Raw genomic sequence first — 20748 nt, forward strand, 5'->3', positions numbered from 1 at the left:
TCTGCAGTAATGAGGTTTTCCAAATATGAAAATCCTATCAACCTTTTTGCATCAGTCAGTATTTTTGTTAGAAAGGTCAAATCACATGAATCTGTGGAGCGTCTGAGATTTTGTTCAGCTGCATGGAAAACCGGGGCTTTTTCTTGTAATTAACAGTCAGATGCTTATCAAGCACGTGATGGCACTGGGAGTAAACAGCATTAAGTGAATATCTAAAAGCTGAAAAGCAAGATTTAGGTTGAAATGAATGGAGACCAGCAAAATCTGACAAATGAACACTTCTCTGTTGGCCTGACTTCAGCTGAGTTCCAACTGTCTTCTATAGAAGAATGGACTTTACAAGTCCTTTAAACTTATGGATGGATGGATAGATGGATGGGTGGATATACTGTATAGGTGGTCTCTCCTTCCAGCTTGATGTTTTTCTGCCCCATAGTGGCAAGAAAAAAGCACATTATACAACTGAAAGAGGTTAGAATGGTTTTTAAGATTATAAATATTTTATTTATTCCCACAACTGGGGAATGAAATGAATGAGTTACAGCAGTCAAAACAAAAAGCAATGCAGGACATACACTTAAATTACGTAGAGTTACAATGACAAAACAAAATAGCAGAATAAGGTTAAAAAAAAACATAAGTAGAAAGTAAAGGGGTGGAATAGATAAAAAAAATAGAATAAATAAATCTAAACAAAATAAACACAGGTGTTGTGAGAGGAAAGAGTTCCTGTATCTGTTCTCATCTACGTAGACACAAAATCAACGAACTATACTATGATGCATCTGCATTTTTTTGGACCTTGCATGTCTTTGGACTGTGCCTGGAAGTCGGAATAATGCATGAGGAAATGCACATTGGTCCAGGGAGAACATGTGAAGTCACACAGAAAGGATGGAGTCTAAATAAGGGAACTTCCTGATGCAGCAAGGTTCCTAATCACACACAGAACAGTTCTTTCACTGACTTCCTCCACCAACACGGCCATTTAAAAACTTTTTTTTAAAACTTGAACAACACAAAATGGTTTGTAGTTAGAAAAAACCCTTAAGTAAAAAAGGCCTAATTAAAAAATCAGCTAATTTATCTGTTACTTTAAAAAAGCACAAAACAACCACTTTAAAGTAGATGGATTCAAAAAGCCATTTGTTAACAAATGGAGTACAAACAGATGTCTCCATGACTTCATGAATTTTTGAAATACTAAACATAAAACACAACTTTTGACAAAAGGCCCTAATAAGGAAATTGGCTAGATTTCAAGGGAAGACTGGCTTTCTTCTTAGTTAATGCTATTATTTTTTTCTTTGGTGATAGTAGATTTCCTAATATATTGGAGTGCTTTATATGACTCCAATAATTCAGACTGGCACATGCACTTCTTAAATAAACACTGTAAGAAGTGAAAGACGTCAGAAAATGGTCTGGGGACCAGACTCAACTATATCCCTGCGCACGTCCAAAAATAGACTTCTTTGTACAGATGACAGCAGACAGTCTGTAAGAGCATGCTGGGTTAGAGATAGAATGAGATACTCCTGCCAGATTTCTCTTTGTATTGTTTGGTCTCTGGGAGCTTAATTTTACACCAAAGGACTTAAAAATCAGTGCACGGCATATGGCAATAAGTTTCGATGGATCGGCACCAGCTCTCCTGAAGGATGAGTGGATTTCACTGGATCTGTGCTATTACTGTGGAAGGCTTATCCAACCGCTGACCTCAAACAGCACAGAATGGCTTCCAAGTGCAAAACAACCGATTCTCATACGAAGCAATTTATGGTACCATCACTATTAATCATTGCCTTTGAAAGAAAGATCGCCTAACTCATCTGGAGCCCCCATAGAAATGTAATTCTTCCCACTGCCTGTTTATAGGGGCTGGCTGCAGATGCATTTTGCCCATGCTCAGGGTCGGTCCTATACTGGCATGGCAATAAGCTGTGCTGATTTAATATCCATTTGCCGCATGCATTTTCCTGGACGTGTAATCAGTCCACAAGGTTCTGCAGGAGGCTGACAGGAATCTCGCCAGCCACAAAGTCACCCCCACCATCCCAGACTTCCTCCCAACTCCCACCCGGCCTTCAGTGGACAATCACTGGCTCGCCAGCAGGATGCAGCAGATCCAGCAGCCCTTCCTGATTACACTCATGAGTCAGGTCGCCGATTGGCTGTGAGGGTGCAATCACGCACAGCATCGGCTTTTCTTTCTTTCTTGCCTTCTTTCTTTTTTTGGTTTTCTTTGGCGCAGCTTTGTCTCTGGAAATTTAGTGAGACTGTTTTGAAATGCAAATTACCTCACACGAAAAAATTTATTAAAAGGAAGGAAGTCAGGCGGGGGTTTGACACTGAATCATGGAATAATGAAGCGTTTTTGTGTTTAGTTGGTGGAAGCCAAACAAATTGTGAGATTCTGCTGGCAGTAAAGACTCCGAAGGCCGAATATAATACTTGCTAATATTTTTCAGTTTAATGTAAGCATTTCCACATCATTCTTTTTTCTTTTTAACATATAACTTTTGTTAATGTAATCATTGCTATACTCACTGAGAGATGTAGATAAAGTACTGGAACAGACTCTATCACTCTTTCCAGCCAATAACTTTCAACTTGCCTCTAGTGCTACCAGCAGGATAGTCTATGTGCTTCAGACTAAAACATCTGGCCAACTGGTGCATGGGTTAGAATTTTATGCACATCTTTGGCTTTTTCTGAACTTTGTAGAGTCTTGTTTTTAACCAAATAGTTTCCTTTACAATGAGGATTGGAACCTCCAACCAGCAATACTGTCATCTCTTTGTGTGGTTTGCCCTACATATCCTCTCCTAAATTACTGTACTTTACACTGTTTCAAGATGCAGCACTAAAATGCAGAGGGGGTTCCAAAATTACCTTGATCCATATGCAGATATTCATCTATATGTTTTTAGATATGTATATGTGTAGATGCATCATATGGACCAGAGGTGTTCTAATGGATTTAGGTCAGGGTAGAGTGGAGGCCAGTCAATGGTATCATTTCCTCCCTTCTCTAAGAACGGCTTGCATACTCTTGCCACATGAGGCTGGGCATTATCGTACACCAAAAGGAACCCAGGGCCCACTGCACCAGCGTTGGGTCTGACAGCGGGTCCAAGGACTTCATCCTGATTCCTAAAGCAGTCAGGGTGCAGTGGCCTAGCCTGTAGATGTCTGCATGTCCCTCCAAGGAAATGCCTCTCCAGACCATCACTGACCCACCACCAAACTGGTAATGCTGAACAAAGTTACAGTCAGCATAACATTCTCCGCAACTTCTCCAGACCCTTTCACATCTGTCACATGTGCTCAGGGTGAACCTGCTCCCATCTATGAAAAGCAAGGGCACCAGTGGGTCACCTGCCAATTCTGGTATTCTATGGGAAATGCCTGTTGGACTCCATTGTGCTGGGCTGTGATCACAGGGTCTACTAGAGAATGTCGGGCCTTCAGGTCACCCTCATGAAGTCTGTTTCTGATTGTTTAGTCAGAGACACTCACATCAGTGACCTGCTTGAGGTCATTTTGTAGCTCTGGGGGGTGTTCATCCTGTTCCTCCTTCGCACAGGAGCATATGATGGGTTAAGGATCTTCTACAGCCCTGTCTAGCTCCTCTACAGTATTAATATGGATGAGTTGTACTGTGCAACCTCTGTAGGGTCCAATTATTGCCACTACATATAGGTAAATGTATGTGTACAAATATGCATCTATATTTTTGTGGTTTGATTTCATTTACATGTCAACTACACCTGTTCTCATCTGTCCCTCTTCTATTCTATCTGTTTTGGTTTAGCATGTGCTGTTTTTGCTTTGTTAAAAATTATGTTTCTAAACAATATATATCGCTTCAACAAATGACCTTGCAGCAGGGGCTGCTGTGTGTGTGATTGCTTGATATGCAGGGCAGCTCTGAAGAAGTCTAATGCTCACGGCTTGTTTTTTGATTTGCTAACACTAAGCTTCTGAGAAAGCCCTTTTTTGAAAGCCGTGACCATAAACCTTTCAAACACTGGACTGAGCCAAAAACACAAGCTCCAAATATAAACCAGTTTTATATTTTCTACTCTATGTGAGCACTTATATATCTGTTATCTTTGACATTTTTATGAGATTCAACTAAATAGGAACAAATGTTGCATTTTTGTAATAGTACCCTTTGTCATCGAGTCTGTTCATAATTTTTATGGACAGAACTTCTAGGTGTAGCCAAGTGGTGGAAGGCTTTCACTTGGGTGGTCTCAGAATCTCATCTCTGCTTTTTGCAGATGATGTGTTTCTGCTGGCTTCATCTGGTGATGGCCTCCAGCTCGCTCTGAAGGGTTCACAGCCGAGTGTGAAGCAGTGGGAATGAGAATCAGCACCTCCAAATCTGAGGCCATGGTTCTCAGCCAGAAAAGGGTGGAGTGCCCACTTCGGGCCAGGGATGAGTTCCTGCCCCCAGTGGAAGATTTCATGGTCGTGTTCATGAGTGATGTGAGAGCAGGAGATCGACAAACGGATTGGTGCTGCGGCTGCACTGATGCGGACGCTGTACCGGTCTGTTGTGGTAAAGAAAGAGCTGAGTGTTAAAGTAAAACTCTCAATATATCGGTCAATCTATGTCCCTACCCTCACCTATGGTCACGAGCTGTTTTTGGTAGTGACCGAAAGAATGAGATCACGGATAGAAGTGGCGGAAATGGGCTACCTCCGAAGGGTGGCTGGCCTCTCCCTTAGAGCTAGGGTGAGAAATTCAGCCATCCGGGAGGGGCCAGAGTAGAGCCGCTGCTCCTCCACATCGAAAGGAGCCAGTTGAGGTGGTTCGGGCATCTGACAAGGATGGCTCCTGGGCGCCTCCTGGGTGAGGTTTTCCGGGCATGTCCCACTGGGAGGAGGCCCCAGGGCAGACCCAGGACACGCTGGAGAGATTATATCTCTCAGCTGGCCTGGGAACGTCTTGGTGTTCCACTGGACAAGTTGGAGGAGGTGGATGGGGAGAGACAGGTCTGGGCTTCTCTGCTTAGGCTGCTGCCACCACGATCTGGCCCCGGATAAGCGGAAAAAGATGGATGGATGGATGGATGGATGGACAATACTGATTCATCCCTTGAGTTATATGTTTTTATGCTTGAATGATTTATAGGTCAGTGTTAAATGGTATAAAAACCATAAAACACTGAAACAATGCTGAGGTTCAAGGACTGGACTGAAAACGACAGAACACTTTGAAAGATGTTCAGAAAAACCAGGAGAAATATTGCTCAAGACCATTTTTTGTTTTTCTTCCAAGAAGCCAGACTCTCTAGTAAATTTTTAAAGAAAATTTTAAAGAAATTAAGCATGGCTCAGGAGTTTTGTGCAGCATTGTATGTCAGACTGTACTATATTATTTTCCATTTAAAGCACATCCATGTCCATTGCTTACAGTTGAAAAATGTTAAATGTTCACCTCTGTGTGTGCATTTATGTGTTCTAATATTTTTGGTCTCTCACTGATGCTGCACTTAATAGCAGAATGTTTTCCTTTATTTATGAGAAACATTTTCAAAGGTTTGTCCAAGTATGTTATTTTCTCAATTATACATTATCAAAAGTCTCTCCCAAATATATGCCTTTTTTCTTGTATGGCCTTATCTTGGACAAACATGTTTCAGCAGGAGCGCACACGCACAAAAAACCCCCCGAAAATAAAAAAAGCAAATCACGGTATGAACAATCAACCTGAAGGAAATCAGAAACACAATTTCACAATTCTATTTGTAGGCTTTAAATGAATTCTGCTGCCCTGCTTCCTGCTTGTGTGTCATCTTTGCTTTTTAAATGCCTCTGCTGAAAGACCGGACATGGCTTGTGTCAGCCGAGATGAGCCCCGCCATCGACGGTGACATTTGTTTTAGGGAAGGTTACGACAATGTGTCAAGTAAGTATTCTCCTGACTGCTGTCAGCACCAATTGCTGTCTTTGTTGTTGTTGTCGAGGGGGGCTGGGTGGAGGGACCGCAGTTGACACAAATTGGATTGGTGGCATGTCAGGTTAGTGTTTAAAAGTCTAAAAAGGACAGGTCACAATTCTTTTGACTGTTGGTGTGTGTGTGTGGATGTGTGTGGGTTATTTATTTATATTTTTTTGTCTCCTTGTTATTCAGGATGGATGCTGACCAGTGTGTGTTTCTGTGATAGGGGAGGAGGACACCAGTTGTTTCAGTGGCTTGAGGTGTCGGAAGAGATTTCACAGCTCCTTGAGCACAGTAATCCTGGAGCTCTTGATACAAGATGGCAAATAAAACGACCCCCTTGGAAGATGCTGAAACACTTACTGAACCCTGCTTCCCCTGATCTGTATCGCACCACACCGTGAAGTGCTCTTGTCCCCCACAAATAAGGTCAGCAGCACCTTGCTGTAGTGTGTTATTTTCTCTGAATTGATTAAACACTTTTACTGGACAGTCACGGCAGCTCCACAGTGAAACAGCAACGCCTTCACGCATCAGTTAAGAGCTCAAGATGTTGATGCTCTTCGTCATTTTGTTACCTTTATGTTTGATTGAGTTTAAACCCAGGGCAGAGCGGAATGTCGAAAGTGGAACTCTCATGAGCTGCGCAGATGGATCCAAATATCGATAGCATCAACACCAACACTGGTATTGGTATCGGATTGATACAAGCGCAGTAGAATCTGATTGATACTAAAAGAGAGAGAATATTTCTCCTGTTTTGGCTTCCCTTCATCGGCTCCCTGTTAAATCCAGAATTGAATTCAAAATCCTGCTTCTCACATACAAGGTCTTAAATAATCAGGCCCCATCTTATCTTAATGACTTTGTAGTACCATATCACCCCATTAGAGCACTTTGCTCTCGCACTGCAGGCCTACTTGTTGTTCCTAGAGTATTTAAAAGTAGAATAGGAGGGAGAACCTTCAGTTTTCAGGCCCCTCTTCTATGGAACCAGCTTCTAGTTCGGAGACAGACACTATCTCTACTTTCAAGATTAGGCTTAAAACTTTCCTTTTTGCTAAAACAAATAGTTAGGGCTGGATCAAGTGACCCTGAATCCTCCCTTAGTTATGCTGCAATAGGTGTAGACTACTGGGGGATTCCCATAATGCAGTAAGTATTTCCTTTTCAGTCACCTTTCTCACTCAACATGTGTTAATAGACCTCCCTGCATTGAATCACACTGAGCCTGGTTCTGCTGGAGGTTTCTTCCTTCGCACAACCACAAAGTGGTTGCTCATAGTGGGTCATATGATTGTTGAGTTTTCCTCTGTATGTATTATTGTAGGGTCTACCTTACAATATAAAGTGCCTTGAGGCAATTGTTGTTGTGTTTTGGAGCTATATAAATAAAATTGAATTGAATTGAAATTGAATTCTCTTAATTCAGTATGTAACCCACTGAACTGTGTTTAAATACATGTTTTTGTATTGGAAATGAAAGACTGCCGAACCTTTTTGAGTTGACTGTCGCGTCTATTTTATTTATAGCCTACAGCACATTTACACTTAAGAAGTTGACCCGAAAGTGCTTTAGTGACAGGCACATCTACGTTTCAGCTTTGTGTTCAGAATTCACAAGTTGACGATGAGTCATCTCATTAGTCATGACACACAGCTTTTCCCTGCAAAAGCTGCCTTTATAAGTTAAAAGTATTTGCAGTATGTTGGCATTGGTATCAGCAATATTGGCCCCGAGTTTACTTAGTATCGACTCAATATCAAAATTTGCACTATTGCACTGCACTAATGGTCTTTATTTCAAAGCCATATATAATAAATTTAAAGTGAGTCAAACCATTAAAATGTATAAGAGTAATATATATTTTTCTTTTTTTAAAATCTCTTGACTGATGATACAGATCATTAAAAGATATAAATGAATAATAAAAATGCAAATACTCTGGATGAATGCTTGACAGATTAATTTGTTCTTTTAAGTTCACTTCAGGGGGGAAAAAACGGGATAGAGCTGACATTTCATTTCACAAGGTGTGACCATTTTGCCTCCTCATCAGTGCCGGACGAGGTGTGTTTCGCGCAGTTTCGATGTCATCCTGCGGAGGGCAGAGTTGCTTTGTTGTCTGACAGGCACCGAACCTCAAGCTGAATATTTAACTTTCCAACAGTCTAATCAAGAGAGGTGAAAAACTTTATTTGCAAAAGAGACAGCCAACCACCTCTCGCGCTGTTATTGAATTTGCCTGCTGCTGGTGCAGCATGCTCGGCCAAGAACAGTCTCCTTTGGTTCAATATCAACTGTTTAAGAGCAGACTTTGTACGAAGCAAGCATAAAAGGGATGATTACTAATAAAGCATCAGAGTGCTCAGCGTTACCGCACATCAGAGGGAAAAATGCAGCATTTATCACTAATAATCCCCGACCCCCGAGGCTCAGTGGGCCAAGGTAGATAAGTAAACGGCCTGTCGCTGCTGCTGTTCCTGTGTGGGTGGCCTGCAGCATTCACAGATGACGTCCTGTTGGCTATGGAAGCTGGCGATCCATCTCCCACCAACCTTTCCCATCTTCTTCTTCCTCTTCTTTTTTCCTTTCTTTCTCCTTTCACACTTATCTTTTTTTCAGGACCCCCGACCACCACACACACCCACACAAACACACACACCCTCCCCTTCCACACCCGGTGCAGTTTTATCAGCTGGTTTCAGAGCCCCCAAGCGGAGCTCCAGGTTTCTGTGTGTTGCTTTATCTGGAGCAGGAATAGCGCTGACCTTGCGGCAACTTAAACACTTTATCAGAAACGCAATAATCTTCTTCGTGGGAAGGCGCATCGGCAGAAGAAAAATAAGCGGGTTGCGGGGCTACAGCCAGTCTTTGGGTTTTGGCTCTCCGTGGGAGGGGGCTGCTCACAGAGCCAAAACCCAAAGGCTGGCTTGAAGTCGGAGACAGCAAGGCTTCTTACATGCTGAGACTCATTGTCCTCGACATAAGAAAGCTGAAAACGTGCTGACTGCAGCAGCCAGCTTAACTGGTTAGAGAGGGGAAAAAACATTAATAATTAAAGTGCGAGAATTCAGGTAGTAGATAATAAAGGGTTCAGTTCTGATTCTACACATTATTTATTCCTTCTCATAAGAAAAAGCGTGACTTGACAGGGAAATCCTTTCATGTTGCCTCAGTGTTATTTTTCATATGAAGCTGACTGTCTACATCATCAGAGTGATTGGATATTGCTACACAAACTGATGTGTGACAGATTTTGCATTCCTTGATATTGAGATGTTCTGTCCTCCTCTCTCCTCGTCCCTACAGGAAAAACAAATCCACTATCGCTTTCTTCTCTGTGGCTGATACGTCTCTTATCTGCAGGCTATGTTTTTTTGTTGTTCTCTCCTGCTATTTCAGTCACAGTATCCACACTGCATTAAAGTGTGTGTGTGATTTTTTTTTTTAACTTCTCAGGGGGGACATATCTGTTGTTGCAGGGCTGTGAGGGCACGCAGAGTCTGTCACAGAATACGACTCTGGGTGAGCTAGCATTTTTCTGTTGAAATAATCAGTCAACCGTTCGATTGGATCATCAAGAGAAACTTTTTCAAAAAAGAAAACAAAAAATCATCCTTCGTTTGTGAGTCTACCTGATACGCCACCAGAGCTGCTCGCTTTTTCATTCAAAAATTATCAAATCTAAGTGCCAAACACAAATAAAGCTTAGTGTTACAGTCAGGTCCTTAGGGTTTTTGGAATATCACATCTTTCATACATTTGCCTTTGTACACCATCACCACAGTGGATTTTAAATCAACTAATCAATAGATCAACAGAGGCTGGTTTCCGCATCATTTCATGAAGAAATAAGAAAATAGATAAAAGATAAAAGATCTGGAGTTGATCCCAAATAGTAACCTGGTTCCACATGGCAGCGTTACAGGCCCACGCATTAACATTACTTGACAGACAGTATTATTGTTTGCTTCAGCTCATTAGCTGTTTCATTAGCCTTTCTTTCTCCATATTTTTCTCTTGCCATGATTCTGGTACGAGTTCATCTTGGTGTCCTCTGTTCAGAGAGCTTTTTTTCCCCAGAACTATGCAGTCCTTTTTATTCTTATGTGTAATTAGTAGTGCACAATCCCTCTGTAGTCACATTCATAAATGTGTCTTTTATTCATAGACTTTGTCAGTAAGACTCCTAACTCCTGGAGAGAGTTATTGACTTGACTAGTTGTTGGGATGTGGTTTTTCTGAACAACAATCCTCCAGTTTTGTTGTCTTCTTTGATCTTTACTTTCGGTGTTGCTGAGCAGACCCGTGCATTCCTTCTTTTTATGAATGCCCCAGATTGTTGATTTGGCCGCTCTTAAAGTTTTTGCCATTTCTCTGATTGATTGATTTTCAGCTGGTACCTATCTCCATAAAGAAACTGCATGCTCTTGTGTACTATGTGACTTCACTATCACATCAGTGGTCAATAATACTTTCTCTATTATGTTGTACATCTGCAAGCCACTTTGCAACCCACCAACTCCATTTAATGTTGTATGTGCATTTAATGTTGTGTCTGTTGTCACTACTGCCTTCTCTGTTATCTACTGGTGTATTGCTGCTGCTCTTTTCATACCCAGCTTTCTATGTGTGGACATGGAATGGGTGGAAAGGTCCAAATATAAATTATTTGAGATGGAAATGTCAGTGGCCCTGACTGAACTTTTTAATAACTTTTGAAACATGACTTTTACAAATGACTCTGCATGTCCTCGGTTTCTGGTTGCCCTGCAGTTCCTCCCACAGTTCAAATAAAGGTTAATTGATGACTAAAAATGTTTTGTATTTGTATGTCTGTTTGCTTGGGGAGCAGCCCCACAGAGGCTGAGTAAAAGGGGTGCACTGTAAATAATGGATGAATGGATGGAAAGTGAAATTGTGGTTGCCATTTTGTTCTTTAAAATTTCTCTGTTTCAGATTCACTGTATATCACATTAATAAGTGAGCTTAGGAACTGATAACTCATGTAGTTCTCATTAGTGTTAAAGCAAGTAGATGGCTGCTGAATTCGGTAATCAATGGTGGGGGGAAAATAATAGTCAGCTGCAGACACCTCATTACTGTTAAAACCTCAAATCACATATTGTGTTGCACAATGTGCTGGAAACAGGCTGGAAAAGATTAATTCTTCAGGAAAAAATGTTCTGATATCTAAAGTATGCACACAGTCAATGGAACTTCACCATCCAATTAGAGTTTAAGGCATACTGATCAATATTACAATGAAGTACAGCTAAATAAAACAGTAAGAAAAGAAGTAATGAGTTTCACCCAGCCAGCCACAGCTTCATGTTGGTGAAATAACCATCATTACAGTAATGACTGTCTAGGGCCAGAGGGCTACACCTTTGATACTGTTCCTTTGAGTCTGTGATCCATCTGTTTGATTGCATTTTTATGCATGAGGGGAACTCCATAAATTTTATTCTGTGCTACGACAGAGTTGCAAAAATAGTTGCAGATGCTATTCTGTCTTTAGTAGCTATGGATCAAGTTCCAGAAATGCTGGATTCTCTGCCTCCCGTAGAAGAATCTGAAAGCAATTCTTTAATCCCTACCTCAACAATGAACTCCACACTAAACTTTACATGAGCACATAATTCCTCCAATACATGCCATTATTCTGCGCTGCAATACTCCAATGATATTCCACGCTTAAGGATCCCACTAGTTGTGTAAAGCTGGGCATAAAGCTGGGATTTCTTCAGTCGCGTTATTCAGCTCCTGCTCAAACTGTACGACTGAATCGCAGGGGTTAGAAGTTCGTAGCTCACCTTGCGTGTTCTCACACTGTACGGCCCGATGCTCTGTAAGACCTGAGTGCTCACACTGTGCGTCCATACACAACACGGTGTTCTTGTTTCCGGAACTGTGAAAAGAACCCAGAAGTGGGGAGTCGGTAATCTGAGAATTTGAGAATGCTCAGCAGTCGTGATAATTTTGAGGCCACATCAAAAAGGCTTGGATGAGTTTGCCAAAGTTCTACAAGTTGGGCCTCCATGACTTGTGTCCAGATCACACGCTGCACTGCCATGCTACTCCGTCTTTTTCACTTCCATTTCTGTGTTTGCACATGCGCAGCGCGAGAGATTGCGTTACATCGGCTCGCGGCACTGCTTCAACAGTGCGATACCCTCACGAGGAGCGACCAGGATTTCAAACAGGTTTGATTTTCTTGCGACCATACGATTGCTGATTGGGAGCTGGTCGTGTGGTATTAATCGCTTCTCATTACCCCATGTATACTACATGATGCAGGACACACGATTAAGGCGAAACTCGGGCCATTCCCCAAAATTTTTCACGAGTGAAAAATTGTCTCAAAATGGGCCAAAAATCGCACAGTGTATGCCCAGCTTAAGCAGTTTGCTTGACCCAAATGGAGTATGCCTTGCTCTGAACTTTGTGTTGTGCATTGTGGATTTCATAATGACATCACTACACAACAGCGTATAGGGGACTATCTATTATGTAAATATATGTTTCAAAATATGAGTTGGGCCAAACTCCGTGGCCCCCTAATTAAATAGATATGATTTGGGGTGATGGGATGTTTTTTTGCTTTTGTTGTTTATTGTAAGTTTCAAATCATTTGCTATCTTACAAAAAGTCTGTCGTTTTCATTTTCACCTTCACAACCTGTGGCTTTTACATTGCTTTCGCATCCTGGTCTTACTACGTTACCAATCTGGCTGCTGAGTCAACAGTAAAAGTAGTGAAGAAATGTTCTGTAGTATCCCAGCATGGGCATGTCAGCAAAGTCACATGTTTGTAATAATAATTATGGATGCAAAAAGGAGCAATTACGCATGGCCCATCATACTGATGTTTGTTCCGTCACGCTCACGTTTCAGTTGCTCATGTTTTGTTTTAGTCACCTTCATGTTCTAGTGGAGGTTTCTTCCTGTTAAAAAGATTGTTTTCCTCCCCACTGTTGCCAAGAGGGTTTGGGGTGGGGGCAGAGCTGATTGCTGTTGTGATTTGGTGCTCTGTAAACAAACATGAAGAAAATCTGTTTTTGGAAAAATCACATATTTCTACACATTGTGTTACAGAGATGTGTAGTAAAGTTAGCATGTCCTTTCCTTTCTTTTCAAGACAGCGCTCGATGTGCCCTCAAGTTACAAGAGTAAAAACAGGAACTGTTCTCATACTGTAATTTTCTACTATCCAGTCTGTGTTTAAGGTAAACATAATAATGGCTGAAACTCTTGGTAAGTGACCCTTGGAGAGTAGGTTTAATGGCGGAGCTGACTGGCATCATTTTTAGCCTAGCCCTCTTTCCTCAGTTCAGATTCCTCACACAATGGCCATGAAGCAGTGGAGATTATTACTGTTAGGGCACTTTTGTTAGCAATGGTAAGTGCTTCACAGAAAGAAATTGAAAATATATTGAAAATATATTATTTAAATATATACTGAAAATTCAAGAGACACCTAAAAATATAATAAAAAACAAGGCATAAAATAAAAGACATAAGAAGATTTCACAATCAGAATAGTCTCCTAATCCTAGAGGAAATTATGTAACCATCATAACCATGTAACCATTTGTTCCATCCAGTATTCACTGACAAAAACTAATAGTTTTAGAAGAGATTTAAAAGACACTGAAGAAGCTCCAGTTCTGATCTAAGTGGGCAGACTGTTCCACGATTTAGAGTAGAAGCTCTGAAGGCCAACACATAACCAACTTTGTTTTCTAGCTAAGACCTCAGAATAACCAGCAGAGACCCCATTCACCAATCTGAGTAAAAGCCCAGGCACATAAGGGGTTAATGTCCTTAATGTACTTCAGAGTTATGACTTTCAATGCTTTAAAATAATTCTCACGATTCTGAAATCTATACGAAATGTGACAGGCAGGCAGTATAAACTTACCAGCGCTGGAATGACGTGTTCATACTCCTTGGTGCCACTTAGAATCCAGACGGCAGCATTTTGAATCTGCTGGAGTCAGTGAAGTGAGCTCTGGCTGACGCCAGTTTAAAGAGCGCTGCGAACGTGAAGGCAGATGGTAGACAGGAACACGGTTTATTCATGTGCTGTTGAGTCTTCAGAAATATGTGCAAAGAAACAAAGCAAGACCGGCTGCTCTGTGCCATTGCCAATAACCTTTCCTAGAGTAAGGTGTTCTTCATAAGGCACCTTAAAAAATAAATAAATATTTCTTTCACATTATTGAGAGCTGATTTTTTTTTACACCAAAGTAATTAAATAATAGATAAACAATTTATTAACTAAAAAAAAAGGTCATTTTATGTGAATTAACAGAAACTTTCTGTTTCTGGCAACTTTTCTTACAATTTAAGCCCAGAACAGTCATGCTGACAGATTTCTTTCATATACTTCAGCAGCATTTCTGTATCATGTGGAAAAACTGAGACACCTTTTTTTCCCCCTTACATTAAGATGTTTAAGCGTGTAGTTACACTTCGGTTCACTGACAGAAAAGGGGAATTTTCACTGGTCCGGCCCACTTAAGATCAAAGTGAGCTGTATGTGGCCTACGATGCAAAATGAGTTTGACATCCCTGGGCTAGAGTATTGCTCTCCATGAGCGATCTAAAGCTTTACTATAAAAAAAGTTCCCCTTTAACAATTAAACATCAATGGCAAAATGAAGCCTTGTGACAAAGGCAATCCTTTAGCATGAGCCAGAATAATCACACGCCAACCAGCAGTTTACAGTCATCCGCGCAATGAGAAGTAGAAGCAGGCATCGGGGATGAAGGGCTGCAGTGTGAGTCGGCCAAACAAAAATGATTCTGCTGTTTCCTCTGATCCTTCCGTATATTAGTCTGAGACTCTGTGTGTGTATATTAGCAGCTTTCTCACCCACCGCGCCATCTCTCTCCATCCTCCACCAAGCGCTGCTTGCTCTCCGTCATTAATATTCCCTCTCTCACAGCATAACTCAGGGGATCAATCACTGGTTGCCATGGCAATAAAACCACCCATGCAGGTGTGTGTGTGTGTGAGTGTGCGTGCGTGTGTGTCGTAATGACTCCTGCGTACAGTGTGCTGCACACACCGACTGTACCTGCCTCTCAGCAGTCAGGGCGACGAGGCCTCCGCCGGTGATGCGGCTCTCCGCGATGCCCTCCCGTTCCGAGCGGCTTTGACAGCTGTCTAGTCAAGATGCTCTCACCTGCCACACTTGGCTTCCTTTCAGCTCTGTGCAGAATAATGACCAAATTCAAAGGAAAGGAAAGGAAAGAAAGAAAAACCACACGCACACACACACAGCGCTGTCAGGCTTGTTTTGTTTCTGTCTAGTTAAAGGCACCGCTTGCGTGACGGCCGTTTAGTGAAATTTTTCTAAAATTCTGGCCGCACCGCAGCAGAGGAGCCCATCATCAGGAAGAATAACAACATTTTTTGCCTTTGTTCACCGCCGAGCTTTGTTTGGAGGTTACAAACGTTTCTCCCCAAAGGTTCGTGACTAATCGTGCACAGCTCCCGTGTGGCCAGAGTGAAAATGATCAGAGGATAATCTATTTGAGCAGAACTGATGCAGTTTGGGGGGAGACTGGATCTTTTTTCTTTTTTCGTCATCCTTTCATTCTCTTTTAACTTCTTCTTCTTTCCCAACACATTTCACACCTTTACTTATCTCTACCCACCCACATGTTCACCCCACCCCCACTTCCTTTGTCACTATTCCCTCCTTAAAACCCATCAACCCCGCCTTCCCACACGCAACACAACCTCCACCTTTCCTCTGTTCTTGAGTTCTCCTGCTTTTTCTCCTTTCAACTTCCAGCGATGACTGATTCTGGGTGTATTTATAGTAAGAGCAGATGATTTGAATAATAAACCAAGAGGGATGGAGCTCCCTTTCTCCAAACTTTATTATCTCTCCAGCGGGGAACAGTGAACTGTGGTTGTACATCACTTGCACTGGGGCTGACCTTGTGCTGGAGAGATATCTGGGCAACGGTAATGAGAAGCAGCGGACAATGAAGACAGGATGATGAGGCTGGCAGAGACAAACTGCATCATATTTAGGAGGCTTTGGGATGCTCAACGCTGAGTTTCAAAGGTACAAACCTTAACCCTGTTCTAAAAACTCCCTGAAAAGCTTTCAGTTGATCCAAAATGCTGCAGCGAGGGTACGGACTGGGACTAGAAAGTGAGAGCATATTTCTCCCATACTGGTTTCTCTTCTCTCTAAATTCAAGAATTGAATTTAAAATCCTTCTCTTCATATACAAGGTCTTGAATAATCAGGCTCCATCTTATCTTAAAGACCTCAAAGTACCATATCACCCTAATAGAGCACTTTGCTTTCACAGGGCTGGCTTACTTGTGGTTTCTAGGATATTAAAAAGCTTTCAGGCCCCTCGTCTGTGGAATCAGCTCCCAGTTTGGATTCAGCAGACAGATTCAAGATTCAAAGTGTTTATTGTCATGTGTCACAAGAGAAAAGGCATTTCTCTGTGCAATGAAATTCTTTCTTTGCTGTCCACCCACAGATGCCGATTAATATATACAATAGAAATATAACATATAAATATAAATAGTACAAATAAATAAATGAAGACAGAAAAGGAGACAAAATCTGGAGATTTGAAACAGATGTGTGCAAAAGAGCTATAGCTTAATATGCTGGATTACTATGTAAGATGACCAGATGTGGAAAAAAAATTATTATTACTGTTCAAAATGGGTCAGCTGTTCAAGAGTCTGATGGCAGTGGGGAAGAAGGAGTTGTTGAGTTTAGATGTTCTGGATTTCACACTTCTGAACCTGCACCCCGAGGGCAGAATTGTGAACAGTCCGTGTTGGGGGTGTGTGGGGTCTTTGAGGATGGAGGCAGCTCTCCTCTGGACTGTGATGGTAGATGCTCTGCAGAGAGGGCAGCGGATTTCTGATGATCTTCTCCGCAGTTGTTATCACTCGCTGCAGGCGTTTGTGGTCCATAGCAGTAGTGCTGCTGTACCATGCAGTGATGCAGCTGGTCAGTGTGTTTTCCTCAATGCAGCTGTAGAACCTGCTGAGGATCTTGGCCGACACACCGAATTTCCTCAGCCTCCTCAGGAAATACAGCCACTGCTGACCTTCTTGACTAGCTGTGTGGTGTTCAGTGTCCAGGTGAGGTCCTCAGAGATGTAGACGCCCAGGTACCTAAAGCTGCTCACCCTCTCCACTTCAAGGCCCCGGATAAACAGCGGCTCCTCTTCTTCCTCGTGTCCACTATCATCTCCTTTGTCTTGTCAGTGTTGAGGGTGAGGTTGTTGTCCTCACACCATGACACCAGACCGGCCACCTCTCTCCTGTAAGCCGCCTCGTCTCCTCCAGTGATGCGACCGATCACTGCAGTGTCGTCCGCAAACTTCAAAATGATGTTGTCTTTGCTGGAGGTGACACAGTCGTGGGTGTACAGGGTGTAGAGGATGGAGCTGAGGACGCAACCTTGTGGGACACCAGTGTTTGTAATAATGCTGGCTGAAGTCCTGTTGCCGATCCTGACGGACTGGGGTCTGCCAGTCAAAACGTCCTGTAGCCAGTCACATGGGGTGGGGTGCAGGCCGAGTGTTGCCAGCTTGTGAGTGAGTTTGTGTGGGATGACAGTGTTGAAAGCGGAGCTGTAATCAACAAAAAGTACCCTGATGTAGGAGTCTTTGTTTTCCAGACAGACAGACACCCTTTCTACTTTTATTAGGCTTAAATTTTCCTTTTTGATAAAGCATTAATTAGCTCTGGATCAGGTAATCCTGAATTTTTTCACTCATTTCTTCCTCTTAAAAGGGAGTTTTTCCTCCCGTCTGTCATCAAGTGCTTGCTCATAGGGGGTCGTCTGATTGTTGGGGTATTCTTTGTATTATTGTAGACTCTTAAAGTATAAAGCATCGTGAGGAAACCGCTGTTGTGAAATGGCTCGATATAAATACAGTTTAACTGAAATTAAGATTAATCATGTTTGTAAGTACTGGTGGTGCACGGCGAAGGAGGTCATGGAGCGGTTAAAGGAAATAGCCATATTGGGAATAAACTGTCAAAACTGACAACATAGTACTTCTAAATGTTTGTTTCGTGGAAAGAGAAGGGAGTGAAGCATCAGAGCAGAGGTTAAAATCACATTAATACTCTTCTTGATGCCTGCGGTTCAGCGATCACTTATTCATCATCTGCTGAAATGCTCTTGCTTTTTTCTTTTTTGCTCCCCACATTTTATATTCAACAGAGATTCCAGAGAAAATGAGTCAACTTCCTGCAGTCTCCTGACGAAAAATTAATAAATAAAAGTACAAATATATTTTAAAAAATGCACGCATAAAGTCTTCAAGGGAATGTTTGGAATTTATTATGCATTATGTCTGAAAATACTTTGTTTGTTTCACTTTTGTGTGATACAGTACTTTCAAGAACCCTACAGAGCTCTTAATGAAAGTCAGTGGAGGATGTTTAGGGGAGGGAAACAAAAGAAGGCAAATATAAATAAATAAAAAGAAGAAAAGAATAAAATTTAAGAAAAAAACAAACTCCCAGGCTGCAGACACACATACGTGCTGTTGTTCCGCCAGACGAGCGTGATTGATGCCCCCTCCCTCCAGAGGGTAATATCGCCCAGACCAGGAAGCAGCCAACCTTGAATTCCAGCATTACTTCTGAAAGTTGTGCCTTTAGTGTAGCTGCGACAGCTGCAGTTGCACTTCATAAAATGTTACAGTGGATGGATAGCCAGTGAAGGATGTACTGAATAAAGACTCTTTAGAGGTTGAACAGACTGTTCGGCTGCACATCAAAGTCTCTAAAAACTCTCAGCCAATGAAAGCAAAGTGGTGCGCCTTTTATTCCTGATGGTGGTGACAAAGCCAGACTTAAATACACTTTAGAAAGCAGTGCATTCACAGTGTGGCAAACAGCTTTTTACTTAAACTAACTAAAAGAAGTGAATAAAGTCAAATAGATTCCCCTTTTTCCCCTGATTCATTTTGACCTGTTCAGAGATTTTCCTTGACTAAACTGACAGAAAGTTTTGAAGGTAAAATTACAGGACTTAAAATTATTTCTCAAGCTCACAAGGTCCCTGATGTAGCTCACAAAGGTACATTCATAAAAAATCATGTATTATACATACTGTCATGTATCTGTTAAAGTGTGTGGAAATTCTTTGACTCTGGATGTATATGTTAACAATGATTCTGTCCTTGCAGTGGATGCCATTTCCTAGTGTACTTTGGTCATTTTAGCTATGGCCAAAAAAAAAACAAAAACAAAAACTGTGACTGTTGGGAAGCACTTGTTGGGAAGCCATCTTGGCTGTCCAGTAAAGAGGAAGCCCGCCTCAAATGCAGTTCATTTACAGGATGTGAGCTGGCAAGACTAGGTTGGTCAACCATTTATAGAAATTTAAAGTAATTAGAGAATGTGAAATGACCTTAAAATTGTGTGTGTGTATATATGACATGTGACTGATATTATTTGTAAAAACTAATCTTTGTTCTTCTTTTCCCTCTGTGGAAGGATTATGAGTGATGTCTGCTGTTTCCACACCACACCTCTCTGCATAACAGTGACTCTGCCTTTTGCACATAAACTGTCTCCTTTAGTGGCAGCATGCATGCCAAAGATGACTGTAACCTGTCTCAAAAAGGGGCCTCCAGCAATAATAATGTTGAAGTTGCCAGACTCAAACAAGGAAAGCAAAGGAAAGGAGACTTAAAATGAAATGCTCAATTGCAATGATGACACAGTCTCTTAAGGCCTGAAGATCAAAGACATTCACGCACAGAGATTTCTCCAGATTATTTAAATCTTTTCATCTTCACATCTGGGAAACTGCCTCTCTGGGATGTTGTTTTTATACTTGTGTTACTGACCTGCTATCAGTTAATTAACTGTGAAGCATTCTGCCAGCTGTTTCTCTTTTTATTACCAACAACTTTTTGAGACACTTCACTTCCATCAAAATCAAAATGCGGTAATATTTTTCATGACAACATAAAATTTTTCATTTTAAATATTTGATCTGTTTTCTGTTTTGCAATGTGAATAAAATATGGACCCAGGTCTCCTTGGCCCTGAGTTGGAGAGATGGAAAAATGAATTATTTTAACCCCAAATTAAATAAGACAGACTAGCTTGTTTCAAAGGTTACATTCAATGTGTATTTAGCATGTTAGGGAATTCTCTCTATCTGCCTAAACACAAGGTTATTGTCTTTATAGTGATGTAACACTGGAATATCTACAGCATGAGATGTATTCAGCAATATTATTCAAAACTACCCTCTGCGTCACACAGAAACGTAACATTAAAAACTGGCTTTAACTGCTTTACATACATCAGATAGAGCTGTTGGGAGTTTAATCTGCATTACAACATGTTATCAAGAGGAGGCTGTTAGCAAATTTTCATCTTCATTACCCTGAAATGATGCGAGGTGATGTCAATACACTGCACACAGCACACAATTCATTACCAACACAGCTGCTCTGTAATATTTGATGATAAAGAATAACGCAATAGGGTAGGTCCCACTATCTTTTGGCACTGCTGTTTGTTGTCACCGTCTTATTACATTCTGTCAATCTGATAACTGGCAGCCAATAATCCTGACAGCTAGCAAGATTGAGTGATTTTCACAAATAAAGCCTCATTTTGTTGGTATTGTGGGAGACAGTAAGTGACTTTGCAGTCCTGGATCGGGAAGGTCACCGCAACATTGGAGAGCCAAGTAGAATAGATTTGAAGCCCGGGCTGAGTGAAGTCCAGGCCACCATAGAGGAGGCAGAGC

General features: G+C 41.6%; 2 long non-coding RNA genes across 2 annotated transcripts; one reads left to right on the top strand and one right to left on the bottom strand.

Moving 5' to 3' along the window:
* Window positions 1-12930: 12930 nt before the first annotated feature.
* LOC120433886 lies at window positions 12931-14895 on the bottom strand. The gene is made up of 3 exons (XR_005608818.1): window positions 14841-14895; window positions 13884-13998; window positions 12931-12991 (listed from the first exon to the last, which is right to left on the bottom strand). It is a non-coding gene; the product is annotated as an uncharacterized LOC120433886 (long non-coding RNA).
* A 982-nt stretch (window positions 14896-15877) lies between these two features.
* On the top strand, window positions 15878-20037 carry LOC120433883. The gene is made up of 3 exons (XR_005608815.1): window positions 15878-16047; window positions 19166-19338; window positions 19476-20037. It is a non-coding gene; the product is annotated as an uncharacterized LOC120433883 (long non-coding RNA).
* Window positions 20038-20748: the final 711 nt, after the last annotated feature.

This window comes from Oreochromis aureus, linkage group 17, assembly GCF_013358895.1.
Source record: "Oreochromis aureus strain Israel breed Guangdong linkage group 17, ZZ_aureus, whole genome shotgun sequence".
Taxonomy (NCBI): Eukaryota; Metazoa; Chordata; class Actinopteri; order Cichliformes; family Cichlidae; genus Oreochromis; species Oreochromis aureus.